This window comes from Lissotriton vulgaris, chromosome 2_1 (genome assembly GCF_964263255.1).
Source record: "Lissotriton vulgaris chromosome 2_1, aLisVul1.2, whole genome shotgun sequence".
NCBI classification, from domain to species: Eukaryota; Metazoa; Chordata; class Amphibia; order Caudata; family Salamandridae; genus Lissotriton; species Lissotriton vulgaris.
The window spans coordinates 1,252,582,371-1,252,597,638 of record NC_141687.1 but is presented as its reverse complement, the minus strand read 5'-3'; the positions used below and the strand labels follow the sequence as shown (position 1 = coordinate 1,252,597,638).

The 15,268-nt window shown below is 45.8% G+C and overlaps 1 long non-coding RNA gene across 1 annotated transcript in view; it reads right to left on the bottom strand.

Moving 5' to 3' along the window:
- Positions 1 to 12,346: 12,346 nt before the first annotated feature.
- The window catches only part of LOC147732451 (uncharacterized), a 49,146-nt gene continuing 46,224 nt past the window's right edge, over positions 12,347 to 15,268 (bottom strand). Inside the window, exon 3 of the long non-coding RNA XR_015308660.1 lies at positions 12,347 to 13,781. This is a non-coding gene — a long non-coding RNA (uncharacterized LOC147732451). The remainder of the gene's footprint in view (positions 13,782 to 15,268) is intronic.

Genomic DNA, 15,268 nt, shown 5'->3' with positions numbered 1-15,268 from the left:
AAGCGTTGCTACTGATGCTATGCAGACCAAAACTGGTTTTCAGTTTGTACATTTTTCTAGATTTTTCAATCCAAGTTTGGTTGACTTTGTAGAACGATGGCTTCAAATTTTCAACATACGGTGTGGTGGCGCTGACTGGGAGGGGGCGCTTCGCTCCTGCCCCCTCCCCAAGTAAGATTTTCATACGTGAAAGTACGTTAATGGTTTTGGTCCCTGAGTTGCTTCGATGTCACTGCCATTCTCAAATGGCATAAGTTCTGGATGTTGGGTGCCATAGTTAAGAGTTCTGAGCAGCGCTTGTAACACTGTCTGAAGCTTATTTCCACCTACTGCAGCTTCACTATTCTCAAAGTAAGTGAGTGTCGTTTGTGGACCTGACTGCATTAGAAAACAATGTGATATGTTACCTTCCTAAACAGCTTGACGGAGGCCCCTGAGGGGCGGTGTGATGGCCATGGACTTGGAGAAGACGCTTGGCTCCGACACCCTCCCCAAGTCTTATAGCACTGGTGTAGCCTGAGATCGCCCCCGACATAGGCGGCCGGCTCCCGGGGTCCTGCGGAACTTTTTGCCTTTTGATGACTCTTCAATTCTGAACCTTGTCCCATCCAGCTGAGTTGCGCCCACTCTTGCGGCTACAGCGTCTTGCCCACCATCCAGCTGAATTGCGCCCACTCTTGCGGTGCAGCGATAGGCGGCTGCCACAGGACTCTCAAAATGGCGGCCGGCTCTTCGGTTTTGGGCCTGGTCCACTAAAATGGCCCTGGGACACCTTTGAACTCGGACGCTTCCCTGATAGGGCTTGGGTCCCATTCTCGAAAACCGTCCCCTCAGCCGTGAAGATTCTACAAAAGTCTTGGGGGCCTCCGACTCCCGCAGGCTTCTGGTGGGGAGCGGCTGCCATGATTGCTCGTGGAATGGCCACGACGGAGCTACGAGATGGTAGTGGTCTCATGCTGACGCCAGCTTTAGTCTGAAACATCCAGAAACACTGTAGACTACCAATTCGATCAGTTCCGGTAGCGCCCCAACATGACCCGGAAGAGAAGAACTTGCCCTCCCCTCTTTGACTGATGGTTCTTGTTGCCTGTCCCCTCTGTTGTCATTTAACAGAACTTTTTGGACTGCTGAAAGGGGTTGTGTTCCGAACGCTGGTTGGTGGAGACATTTTGACTATATTCTTGACCTACGTTGTCGCGTAATGCGTTATATGACACGCCGCGTTACCGCACCCGGAAGTGATCCGAGGCGCGGCGCGCAGCACGTAACGTAAGCATAACAAGTCATGTGACTTGTTAATAAAACTTTTCATTGGTTCATTTTACTTTTGTTAATTTAATTATGAAAAGCTTGGTCATATGACCTAAAAATTACGCTTTTTATTGTTTTCGAACAATATTTTTTTTTCAAACATATGTTATAATATTCCAGGCTAATGTACTTTCCCGGAAAATTTACAACTGTCTTGTAAGTAAAATATATTCCTTTTTCGAGAAAAAGGGCGTTTCTTCCTTCCATGACGGAGCCGTTGAGTAAAAGAGATTCGGCCTGCTGTCTTAGTCGCCGATACGCCTGATTATCAGATTCTTATCGATCACTTTATATTGCAGACATGAGAAACACAACTGCCCTTAAGCATTTATCTTTACTGCGTTCCTACATATTATACCTTTTATCCGTCATGTAATTGGACTGCTTTATTTCACTTGCCTTTACTGATTCGAAAACAGTGACTAAAAGTAAAAACTTTACCAATGTAAATACTACTACCGTGTTTTGTTTTAAAAACCTTTATTGTGAAAATGTCAGTATACAAATACGGGCCTATAACCACGTGGGCCGGCCACGGAGCAAACTGAAATCGTATATGATGAGGAGACATTTACACTGTAGAAGAACGTAACGAGCGGGCCATTAGGTTGCAAGAACAAAGGTGTCTAACAGTTGCGGAATCGGTGGACGTACATTTTGTAATTAAAATACGACAGGGCCACTTACAATAACATTTTCTAGATATACATTTGCGGGCAAGGAGTTACGAGTCCCATTTATACCGGCGCCATTTTGGGCGAGGCCGGGCAGGTCCAAGATATAGTCAAAATATCTCCACCAACCATCGGCCAGACCAGAACCCCTTTCGGCCCTTTATGCTACAAGATGGTGTCTTCCATTCAGAAAATATTGTTGGCAGCATTTTGAAAGGAAACAGAAACAGCCGTTCTCCTAGTGAGTTTCACATTGTTACATTTAGGAAGAATGTTGAAGAGTAGTATGTGGAAAATCTGAAGCCATTTTTCTACAAACTCTCAATCAGACTTGGATGGAAAAAAAAAACCTGAAGAATGTATTTTATTTATTTTATTTTATTGAACTTGTATTGCGCGCAGCTACCCGCAGTGGGTTTCCCGGCGCCAGGGATAGACTGGAGGAGAAATCAGAAAACAAGTAATTGCAAGAGGGAGACACTAGACCGGAGGAATCTGGAACTAGAACAGGAGGGTCTTCAGTTTTTTGCGGAAAGCCAGAAGACTGGTTTCTGTTTTAAGCGCCAATGGGAGAGCATTCCACATCTTGGGGCCCAGATATGCGAATGAACGGCCTCCCATTTTTGCCAGTCGGATTCTGGGAATCACAAGATTGCCACTGTTGGATGACCTCAAAAGGCGGCCAGGCTGATATGGCTGCGCAAGATTGTGCAAGTAGGCCGGAGCGGAGCCTTGGCGAATTTTGAAGAGGATGCACAAAGTTTTGAAGGCCACTCGATCCGAGATTTTTAACCAATGGAGGTCACGTAGAGCCTGCATTGCGGACATTCTCCTTGGGACATTACGCAGCAGGCGGGCGGCTGAGTTCTGTACAACCTGTAGTTTATTGATTGTAGCTTTATCTGCTCCTAGATAAAGCACATTGCCATAGTCGATATGGGACATCACAAGGGCCTGTACGACAGTTCTACGAGTGGACTCAGGCAGCATCCATATGATCTTTTGCAACCAGCGAAGGGTGTTAAAGCAGATCGCAGCGACCTTAGTTGCCTGCTGCCTCATCGAGAGTTTGTCGTCGATTAGGACACCGAGGTTGCGAGCAACAGGCACGGGGGTAGGCAGAGGACCCATGTCACTGGGCCAATGTCGTGGACCCCAGAGATCTTTTTGTTTGCCTAGTATGATCACCTCGGTCTTGTCTCCGTTGAGCTTTAACAGATGCATTTGCATCCAAGCTGCAACGCGAGAGAGGCCGATTTTGAGGGCAGAGGTGTCCTGAGCCCTGCTGCTAGACAAAGAGAACACAATCTGCGTGTCGTCTGCGTATGAGTATATAGACAGACCGGCGTCCTCTACGATGGAAGCAAGTGGTCTGATGTAAATATTGAACAACAGAGGGCTCAATATAGACCCTTGGGGGACGCCGTAGGCAGAGGAATGAATCGCAGATTCAGCTTTGTTTGAGAAAACCTGAAAGGTGCGCTCATTAAGAAATGAGGACACCCAGGCGAGCGCAGATCCAGCAACACCGAGGGAACCGAGAGACTCCAATAGGATGGAGTGGGACACGGTATCGAAAGCAGCGCTTAAGTCAAGAAGAATCAGCGCAAAGGTCTCACCGCCATCGATACCGTGTCGGAGTCGCTCAGTTACCCCTAGGAGTGCGGATTCGGTGGAGTAATTAGCGCGAAAGCCTGATTGGGACGGATGGAGATATCCCATGTTTTCAACAAACTCATTAAGCTGGGTGTTAACATGGCGTTCTAGGATTTTAGAACAGGCTGGCAGCAGGGATATAGGCCTGAAGTTGGCAAGATTTGTGATGTCAGCACCAGATTTTTTAAGCAGGGGGACGACCATGGCGTGTTTCCAGTCCTGTTCCACTCGAGATTCGGTGAGCGAGACGTTTAATAGCCTCATTAGGAATCTTCGTGGTTCAAGGTCAAGTTGTTTGAGTAATGTACAAACTGAAAACCAATTTTTGTCTGTATAGCATCAACAGTAACGCTTGAGTCAGCTTTGTGTCAAGCCGCCATTTTCATTCAATCAATAGCGTCCCCCTGCACACATTCAGGGACCTGGTCGTGTCTTCAGATGAAACGGATTGTAGGAAAAGAAGCAGAAAGGAAAAGGAAAAAAGTTCCGCCGGACCTCGGGAGCCGGCCGCCTATGTCATGTGCCACCTTTGGCCACACCAGGGCAATAGTGAAGCTGCAGCAGGTGCAAATAAGCTTCAGACAGTCTTACAAGCACTGCTCAGAAATCTCAACTGAGGCACTCAACATCCAGGACTTGCCATTCGGATCTTGGCGCCTTGTGCTGGTTCCGACCTATTCACACATCGGTCCACTACTGACATCACCTCATAAGCCAACGGGGCACCCCACACCGACTTTCGGCGCAGCATTGTAGGATGGCCACACCAGTGCGGCAACTTGCTGGACACAACATCGGGGCCATCCAGATCTCGGCGCGTTCGACTCACTGTACCGCAAGAGTGACCGCAACTCAGCTGGACACGCCATCTTTCGGCGCAGCATTGTAGGATGGCCACACCAGTGCGGCAATTTGCTGGACACCACCTCGGTGCCATCCGGATCTCGGCGCGTTCGAGTCACTGTACCGCAACAGTGACCGCAACTCAGCTGGACACGCCGTCTTTCGGCGCAGCATTGTAGGATGGCCACACCAGTGCGGCAATTTGCTGGACACCACCTCGGTGCCATCCGGATCTCAGCGCGTTCGAGTCACTGTACCGCAACAGTGACCGCAACTCAGCTGGACACGCCGTCTTTCGGCGCAGCATTGTAGGATGGCCACACCAGTGCGGCAATTTGCTGGACACCACCTCGGTGCCATCCGGATCTCGGCGCGTTGTGCTGCCTTCGGCCTATTCGCACATCGGTCCGCTACTGACGCCGCCTCACGTGCCAACGGATTTTCTACGCTTTTTGTAGCCCTATGCCGCATAACAGGTCATGTGACTTGTTTATAAAACTTTTCATTGGTTCATTTTACTTTTGGTTTCCTAAAGATGGAAGGCTTGGTCATATGACCTAAAAATAACACTTTTCATTGGTTTAGAACATTTTTTTTTCCCAAACGATGAAAGCCCCACCTTGTTTCTGGATCATTCAGACTGAAGCTGGCGTCAGCATGAGAGCACCACCATCTCGTGGCTCCGTCGTGCTCATTCCGCGAGCAATCATGGCAGCCGCTCCCCACCGGAAGCCTGCGGGAGTCGGGGGCCCCCAAGACTTTTGTAGAATCTTCACGGCTGAGGGGACGCTTTTCGAGAATGGAGCCCAAGCCCTAGCAGGCAAGCGTCCGAGTTCCAAGGTGTCCCAGGGCCATTTCAGTGGACCAGGCCCAAAACCGAGGAGCCGTCCGCCATTTTAAGAGCCATGTGGCAGCCGCCTATCGCTGCACTGCAAGAGTGGGAGCAACTGAACAACATGGTGAGCGAGACGCTGTAGCCGCAAGAGCGGGCGCAACTCAGCTAGATGGCCGCCACCTGGGGAGGCCCGTTCACGCCGCCTCCCCCCCCCCCCCCCCGGGCCGCCGCACGCCAATTTTCGGAGCAGCATTGTAGGATACCAAAACCAGTGCGGCAGTTTACTGGACATCACCTGGGTGCCTGTCGTACATGTTGTGTCAGCCATGGGACACTGGACACAGTCCCATCAACATCTCAACGCGTTCTGCTGCCTTGGGACTATTCGCACAACAGACCGCTACTGACGAGGCCTCCCCCCGCACCACCCGGGACGCCCCACACTGTTTTTCTGTGCTGCATTGTAGGATCCCAAAACCAGTGCGGCACCCAGGCGACATCACCTGGGTGCCGTCCAGAACTCTGCACGTTGTGCTGCCTTGGGACTATTCGCACAAAAGACAGCTTCTAACCATTGTTGCTTTTTGAGTTGAAAAATGTTTAAATGTTTTTAGTTTTTGTTCCGTTCATTATAGTTAAAAGTTAATAAAGTTTTATAATCTTACTTTGTTGGAGTGTTATCTATTTTTTAAAAAACGGGTGAATAGGGCCTTGAATCGGGTTATTGTCATGTGTGGGCTTTGGAAGTGTGCTGCTGCAGGATCGGACATTTCAAACTCAAATGCACGTTCTTTTTTTTACCTTTCCGAAGCATGGAGCGCAATAGCAGGCAGAGAAAGGGTGATGCACGTGTTGAACACTACCTGACCTGGCAAGTTGCTGGCAGTGCCCCCCCCGCCCGCTCCTGAAAGAGGGCACACACACACCGCCGCCCCGAGTACTTCACAAATCTTTAAAAGACCATGCGCTTGTTCATGAGGCTTAAATGGTTTATCACCTTTTCTAGAACTCCTGCATCGACCCTCTGACGTTTCCTGGAAAAATTACCATGTAACACAATACCAAGCCCTGTCAGCTGAAACCCCCAAGGAATCGTGGGGCATATTATCAAGGGGGTTTATCTCCGCTCTTTTGGCTTTAAAAGCCATGAAAGCGGAGATAAAATTATCTCCCTATTACCAAGCTGTCGCTAACACCAGTTAGTGACAGCTAAAAGGAGATAGCGACCATCTTGGGCCCCGCTTTGCATGTCAGTGATACTTATCACTAATGACATGCAAAGTGGCGTGCCAAGATGTTAGCGACTGGAAACAGTCCCTAACATCGCTATCTCCTATTACCAACTTTTGGTGATATTCGCGCTAAGCGCGAATATCTCCAAAATCTAACACCTGCCCTGAGCAGTTCTTAGCCATGTTATCCAATGGGAGGTGGATAACATGGCTAAGAGCATTTGCTCGATAATACATGAATATCGCTGACTTTTCTGCGATAATAGCAAGGTTTATCTGCGATAAAAATCGCCGATGTGCGGCGATAATTTTTGTCTCTAAACAAGTTAGAGACAAAAGTTATCGCTAGTTGTTCGTAATATGCCCCCGGGTTTTTGCTTGCAGAAATCGGGAGGCGGGAGACTAGCACTGAAATCAGTAGTCACACGCCTGAATCGGGAGGGTTGGCATGTCTGAATTCTCTACAGCTGGGGCCATAAACTACATCCGCAGGGGTAGGTGATAGCCTGGGACCAGCCTGGCATCTAAAATGGCTGCCCTGCACGACAAAATTGTGGCATTGGAAAAAAGGCAAGATGGCGCAGCCGCTGGAAGAGATGTATCAACATATATCAGCCTCCTCAGCCACCCTCAGGAAACATAGGGGATTAGGATACGTCTCCCGCACCCCCTTATACCTAGTAATTTAATTAACGAAGCACAAAATGGCGAATTCCCGTTTCGCTACCAGTTTGCGGCCCAGTTTGCGGCCCGTGAAGCGCTTCTACCGTGAAAAATCATTTTTTTTTTTTTTCCCCACGGGACCCTTTAATAACCCCAACAACATTCCTAGGGGGTCAAGAGGGTGATACCTTGCCCCCTTTCATTAAATTCCCCCTTCGTTTTTCACCTCTTCTTCTCTCTCGATCCTACCGAGAGACAAGATGGCGGCCGCTCCGGACTGTCACGCAGCAAAAAAAAAAAAAAGCTCACGCACAGCCGCTGGAAGAGATGTATCAACATATATCAGCCTCCTCAGCCACCCTCAGGAAACATAGGGGATTAGGATACGTCTCCCGCACCCCCTTATACCTAGTAATTTAATTAACGAAGCACAAAATGGCGAATTCCCGTTTCGCTACCAGTTTGCGGCCCAGTTCGCGGCCCGTGAAGCGCTTCTACCGTGAAAAATCATTTTTTTTTCTTTTCCCCACGGGACCCTTTAATAACCCCAACAACATTCCTAGGGGGTCAAGAGGGGGATACCTTGCCCCCTTTCATTAACTTCCCCCTTCGTTTTTCACCTCTTCTTCTCTCTCGATCCTACCAAGAGACAAGATGGCGGCCGCTCCGGACTGTTTAGAATGTTGACAGACACCGGAGAGCCAATCAGCTTTCTGCGCGCAAAGTTCCGAAACGCGAAAAGTAAGCGGACCGGATCGCTGCCCGGAGCGCTGTTACAGATATATATCTTGATTTAAACGTTAATTTCTCAAAATCCACTGAAGCACATATATTGAGACCTAGCAAAGGCACATCGGGCTAACAGTCCCTACAATTTTGCCAAGTTTCGTGCAAATCCATTCAGCCGTTCGAGCTAAAAGTGAGTCCAACCGCCCTATGGAAATTAACATGGGAAAAACGCGTTTTGGGACCCCCCTTTTTTCTCGGCCCCCCCTTGACGAAACCCCACCAAATTTTCAGGGGCTGCTCAGAAACAAAATGTGCCATTTTCCTGAAAATTTCAGCCGATTCCGTCCACAAACGCCAAAGTTATTAGACATAGATTTTCAGAAATGCCATAGGGAATTAATCCTAACTATATATACCTACTGGCGATAGCCAGTAGGTAATATATATATATATATATATATATATATATTACCTACTGGCGATAGCCAGTAGGTATATATAGTTAGGATTTTTTTCCTATGGGACTTTTGAAAATTCTATGTCTAATAACTTTGGCGTTTGTGGACGGAATCGGCTGAAATTTTCAGGAAAATGGCACATTTTGTTTCTGAGCAGCTCCTGAAAATTTGGGGGGGGTTCGTCAAGGGGGGGCCGAGAAAAAAGGGGGGTCCCAAAACGCGTTTTTCCCATGTTAATTTCCATAGGGCGGTTGGACTCACTTTTAGCCCGAACGGCTGAATGGATTTCCACGAAACTTGGCAAAATTGTAGGGACTGTTAGCCCGATGTGCCTTTGCTAGGTCTCAATATATGTGCTTCAGTGGATTTTGAGAAATTAACGTTTAAATCAAGATATATATCTGTAACAGCGCTCCGGGCAGCGCTCCGGTTCGCGAACTTTTCGCGTATCGGAACTTTGCAAAGCGAAGCTGATTGGCTCTCCGGTGTCTGTCAACATTCTAAACAGTCCGGTGCGGCCGCCATCTTGTCTCTCGGTAGGATCGAGAGACAAGAGGAGGCCAAAACAAAGGGGGAAATGAAGGAAAGGGGGCAAGGTAGACCCCTCCTGACCCCCTAGGATTGATGAGGGGGATATTATAGAGCCACGCCGGGCCCAAAAAAAAATAAAAAAAAATCCGATTTTTTCGCCGTAGAGACGCGTCTTGGTTCGCGAACCTGGCAGCTAACCGGGCAGCTAACCGGGAAGCTAACCGTCAGTGTAACCCCAAAAAAAAGAAAAAAAATCCGATTTTTCCGCCGTAGAGACGCGTCTTGGTTCGCGAACCGGGCAGCTAACCGGGCAGCTAACCGGGAAGCTAACCGGCAGTGTAACCCAAAAAAAAAAAAAAATCCGATTTTTTCGCCGTAGAGACGCGTCTTGGTACGCGAACCGGGCAGCTAACCGGGCAGCTAACCGGGAAGCTAACCGGCAGTGTAACCCAAAAAAAAAAAAAATCAGATTTTTTCGCCGTAGAGACGCGTCTTGGTACGCGAACCGGGCAGCTAACCGGGCAGCTAACCGGGAAGCTAACCGGCAGTGTAACGGGAGTCTGAGGAGTAGCTGATTGGCTGTCAATATTGTAAACAGTCCGGAGCGGCCGCCATCTTGTCTCTCGGTAGGATCGAGAGACAAGAGGAGGCCAAAACAAAGGGGGAAATGAAGGAAAGAGGGCAAGGTAGACCCCTTCTGACCCCCTAGGATTTATGAGGGGGATATTATAAAGCCACGTGGGGCCAAAAAAAAACAAACAAAAAAATCCGATTTTTTCGCCGTAGAGACGCGTCTTGGTACGCGAACTGGGCAGCTAACCGGGCAGCTACCGGGAAGCTAATCGGCAGTGTAACGGGAGTCTGAGGAGAAGCTGATTGGCTGTTATCATTGTAAACAGTCTGGAGCGGCCGCCATCTTGTCTCTCTGTGGGATCGAGAGACAAGAGGTGGAAAAAAAAAGGTGTAAATGAATGAAAGGGGTAAGGCAGACCCCTCCTGAACCCCTAGGATTGATGAGGGGGCTATTAAAGTTCCCTGGGGGGTGAAAAAAATTTTTTTTGCGATTTTCGCGGTAAAGGTGCTTCCTGGTACGTTAACCGGGCAGCTAACCGGCAGCGTAACGGGAGTCCGACATATTGTGTTTTTTGAACGTTTGTGATATGTGCACGTGTGGATTTTGTCTAATTAAGGTTAAAAAAATATATATATATCTTTAAGCGTGTTCTGGCGCGCTTACGTTTTGGGTTTGGTTTGCGCTGCAGAGACGATACGTCACGGTTATGCGATGCATCATGAGGCGTCTCACGGGCTACGTGATACGTCACTTAATAAAGAATATATTTTACAGCTATAGATATTAGCTTTTAAAAAACCAATGAAATTCACAGAAAAAACCATAGGTTATAGACCATATATAGTTAGGAATTTGCATTTAAAAAACCTTGAAAATTCACTGAAAAAACCATAGGTTATAGACCATATATAGTTAGGGATTAGCATTTAAAAAACCTTATTTTATTTGCACAAAACCATTGAAATTCCATATATAGTTAGTTGCACTAACTATATATCGCGGACCCGCAATCCACTGCTAATGATGTCACATATTACATCATTCATGACATGGTCAGTGACATCACTGATGACATCACTGATGACATCTCAAATGACATCACTGATGACATCACTGATGACAACACCCAGTGACTGTATGTTTCTGTAAAGTTAAAATATGTCTTACATATTGAAGAATGAGTGGATGTATAAGTGTCTGGATGAAGGATTTAGTAGGTGCATGACTGACTGTATGAGAGAATGATTAAATGTGTCTCACTGAGTGCATGGGTTAGTGATTAAAGTGTCTTAATTTGGCAATCAATATTTATGTTCTTCTGTAAACTGCTGCATGTTTAAATCAGTAGCTATATCAGTAACTATATGGGTTATTGAATGGTTGCCCAAGTATTTGTATGGGAGACTGAGTGTGTGTGTGGGTGGCTGGGAGGTGTATAACTCTGTGCATAGATGTGTGAGCGGTTGATTCCCTAGGTGTATGGGTTCAAAAGTGCATGTAGAAACAGCTGTATGGACAGTTGACTGTGTGCATGAGTATATTGGTGAGTGAATGGATATCTCAGTTCTACATGTCAAAGTAAGTACATATGTAAAACACACTCCATGTGAGAGTTGACATATATAAATAACTGAACATAAGAGTCAGTGAATGTGAGAGTGGCTGTATGAATCATTGTGAACTTGTATCAAGGATTGTATAAGAGAGTAAATATGTGTTAGTATATGTTTGAATAAGTAAGGTGTGTATAACTGTATAGTTAAGGAAATGGAGATGTGATTGATTCTTTGCATGACTGAATAGGTGTGTGAGTAACTCCATGGATGTGTGACAGTCTGTGAGTGCCTGTTTACACTGAGTGTATCAAAGGTTATATTAGAGTCTGAAGATGTATTATCACATAAATGATATCATCAGTGATGTAATCAGTAATGTCAAATGAGATGTCAGTGATGTCATCAGTGATGTCATTTGAGATGTCATCAGTGATGTCATCAGTGATGTCATTTGAGATGTCATCAGTGATGTCATCAGTGATGTCACTGACCATGTCATGAATGATGTAATATGTGACATCATTAGCAGTGGATTGCGGGTCCGCGATATATAGTTAGTGCAACTAACTATATATGGAATTTCAATGGTTTTGTGCAAATAAAATAAGGTTTTTTAAATGCTAATCCCTAACTATATATGGTCTATAACCTATGGTTTTTTCAGTGAATATATATATATATATATATATATATTGTGATACTTTGCACAACTATATTTTTTACATACCTGGTTAAGTATAGGGAGTCGATATTTTTGCATTCTATATTTTTACATTAATATTTATTTCTTCTATATTTTTAACTTCGATTTTTTGTCAGTGAACCCTGTTGGCTACTTTCTGTTTTTTCTCCCCATGTGCTTTGACAGGACCAAACATCAAACAGCCGCCACACTAGCCAGCTTGAAAGGGAGAACATGCAACATCTCACTTGGGAGCTCACTTGCTGCTGTACTTATACTGAGGTGAAGGAGGCCTGTTGTAAGGCTGGCCTCTGCAAAGCTTAGCTGCCACACAATCTGCAATGCAGGAAACGTCAGACACTCCGGTGCTCTAAACTCATTCTTTCTCCACCACCAAACATTTGCTCCACCAGTGGGGCCCACTCAGTTCCACTGGCCTCCCCCCTGCTTTTTGATCTCTCACTTACCAACTTCAGTGGTTCCTATCCGCCTAGCCAAGGTGACAATAACAACACAAAGCAGTATCACGGGGGCTTCCACTGCAGTCTTAAAGCCTGCCAATAGCAACAACACAGCCCAAAAAAAAGTGACCAAGACAACTTTATTAGTTATAGACAACATATCTTTTGGAACAAAAACACCTTCTTCTTTGGCAGTGATCTTGATACATTTCATCAATATATATAGAGCGGGCATTCAAAGAGCATTGAAGGAACAAATGGGAGACAAACAGAAGGAAAAAGTTAAAAGCAATCTGCAATGAAGGGTTCCCACTGCATTTACTGTACCCTACTGGAACTTAATGTAAACAATCAAAGATGGGAAATCATCCATCAAAGCACTGATGTCACTGGAGGATGTAAATGAGCCAGAAGGACTGCTTTCCCCATAAAACTAGCCTTTGAACGTGAACGTGAATGTGACCCATACATGCCAATAGACCCGATTCAGGCGTATAAAATTGCATTTTCTACAATAGAAGTCAATGGGGAACTTTAATTCTCCTGATTTTTTATTTTTAAACTCCACTCATTGCAGGAAGTACTTCAAATCCATCACAAGCAACACAGGGGCTGAAGGGCAGTCTCAGTAATAGCATTTGGAGTGATGGAGGGGTATCCTTAGGTAGGCAGAGTCTACACTTATCGATTGGCAAAAAAACGTCAACTTAGAAAATGTGCTTCTTCCCAAAGTTTTCAGCATCTTTCTAACAATAATATCTCAGTTTTGCTGAACTGTCCTTTTAATTGATACTATTTCAGATTATTTTTACTATCCCTAGACATTCAAGCCCACATTTAATAATACTTAGTGCTGGATTTGCATCGCAAAAGTGACACAAGCCCAGCACAAAGTGCTGTGGTGGGGTTTACTTTCCAACACAAATCATGATTTGCATTGGGAAGTTGCCTAAAACAATTGGAAATGTCTCTTTCACTCACCAGAGCATAATAATTTTGATTGCTGTGCTGCATCGTATGAAAAGTTGGTGAATCTTCCCCCGGTGTCAACCAACCGTTTTATTTTGTGCATTGTTTAATTAAGGCCTCTAGCCTGCCCGCCTGACCTGCTGGTGCACTGCTTATACCTATCACTTTAATCCTCCTTGGATCTGCAATACAATTTCTGTCATTGAAGGGACCAATCCAGGGGTTCCCGTACTTTATCCAGGCGCAGTCATATTGACTCTGCCAAGTTTTCTGCAGGGGGTGCCCCTTTGCTTCAATCTGGATGCATTTACCGACATTGACTCTCAGTTTTAGAATCACATTGTCGTAAGGTAAATGCTTGGGGAAGTTTCGGGCTATATGGGTCCCTCTGCTGACATAGACCCCTGACCCTAACTTGCCATCCCTCGTCACTTTGAAGCCATTTCTGATAATATCCTCTGCGGCTTCCATTGTGGTCCCGTGGTACATTTCGTAGAGCTTTCCATCTGTAGGGGCCGAGCTGGGTGGCATAGTTGAATCCCTGTAGAACCTCCCTTTCGATTCTGCAAACAGATCTTCCTCTGAGTAGCAACTCATTCTGCTTTCTCTGCAAAAAGCAAAAATGAGAAAAAAGATAATTGAGTGCAACATTCCTATGATGATAACCAGTTCACATTCTCTTTACCTTCAAAACAATGCTTACTTTCTGTACCTTGTAGACCATTGCCAGGTCAACGACAGAGAAAACTTAGTGCCTCATTTACAATATTTTGACGCACGGCAGTGCAGCAAGCCTTCCTGCTGCGTTGCTACATGTCAAAATAATGGGAAACAAACAAACAAAGCAAACAAACACAAACCGGAGCCATGCACCAGCAATCATTAAAATGAGTTTCCTCTTTCTATGTGTGCTGCAGAATGCAGCATGCATAGAAGAAGAAAAAAACGAGGTGAAATAAAAGTATTTCTCCATGTTGCGCCTCCTCACTCCTCTCTCAGGAGAAGTGTGGGATTCTGACTCATTCCCAGGTTTTCAAAATTTGTAAATCTGCAAATGCGTCAAGTTCCATGGATGTCGCTTGGGAACACCCAAAGTAACACCCATAGAACACAACTTTCATGCAGAGTTGTGCGTGAAAGAGGAACATATTTACAAGGCAATGCAAAGTCATTCAGTGCGACTTTACATGGCCCTGTAAATATGGGGAAGTCCATTGCGCTGCCGGTGCGTCAATAAAGGTGATGCACCGGTGGTGCAGTGGGCTTGTAAATAAGCCCTTAGCCTGGGTGAAACTTTAATTCCACAAGTGGAACTGCTCGAATGTGTGCTACACAACATTTGGGAAATTTGTCAAAATTTTGTATTACGTGACTCTGCATAATTATTTTTTAACAGAAGGTGCACTTTTGCTGGTTCGCACAGAAATTTCTCATCGACATATATTTTCTCCTCAATCCAAAATCTTGGTGGTATCTTTTAAGATTTGTTTATTATTATAATTAGTCATATTTGTAATAATAAACAATAGTGAACAATAATACAGTTTATACAGGGTTTGAGCTTACCAAAGAATGTAAAGTGGGATACCGTGAGACCACATTTTAGTATGAAAGTGTAATTTTGTTTCAGTTGGAAAATGTTCAGGGTCTTTTACTCAACTTCTTGAGAAAAAAATAGGTGAATTTGCATACTTCTTAAACAATTTCTCCACCACCTGACACTAGTCATCACATTCCTGACTTTCAGGAAAGAATGTGAAAAATTCTTGCTCTCCTGACAGGCGCCCCCCGCCTATAGGTGGGGCGCTCTGCTTGGCCCAGAAGGGGCTGATCAAAGGGACGGGTCAGTGACGTCATTGGGGGCCGCAGCAGGAACCTATAAGACCATTTAAGGACGCGCACCAGGGTTTCCGGCCTCATTGTCCCCTTGAACCAGAAGCAGGTATCATCAGAGCGTCGTGAACCACCCTCCCACCCGGGAGAAGAGCTAGAGCCTTGCAGGGGCCCTGACAGTTAACAACTAATGGGGATTCACAACAACAGAGGTTCAGCGACTGGATGGACCCCAAGATGGGGTAAGAATGGCGTGCAAAC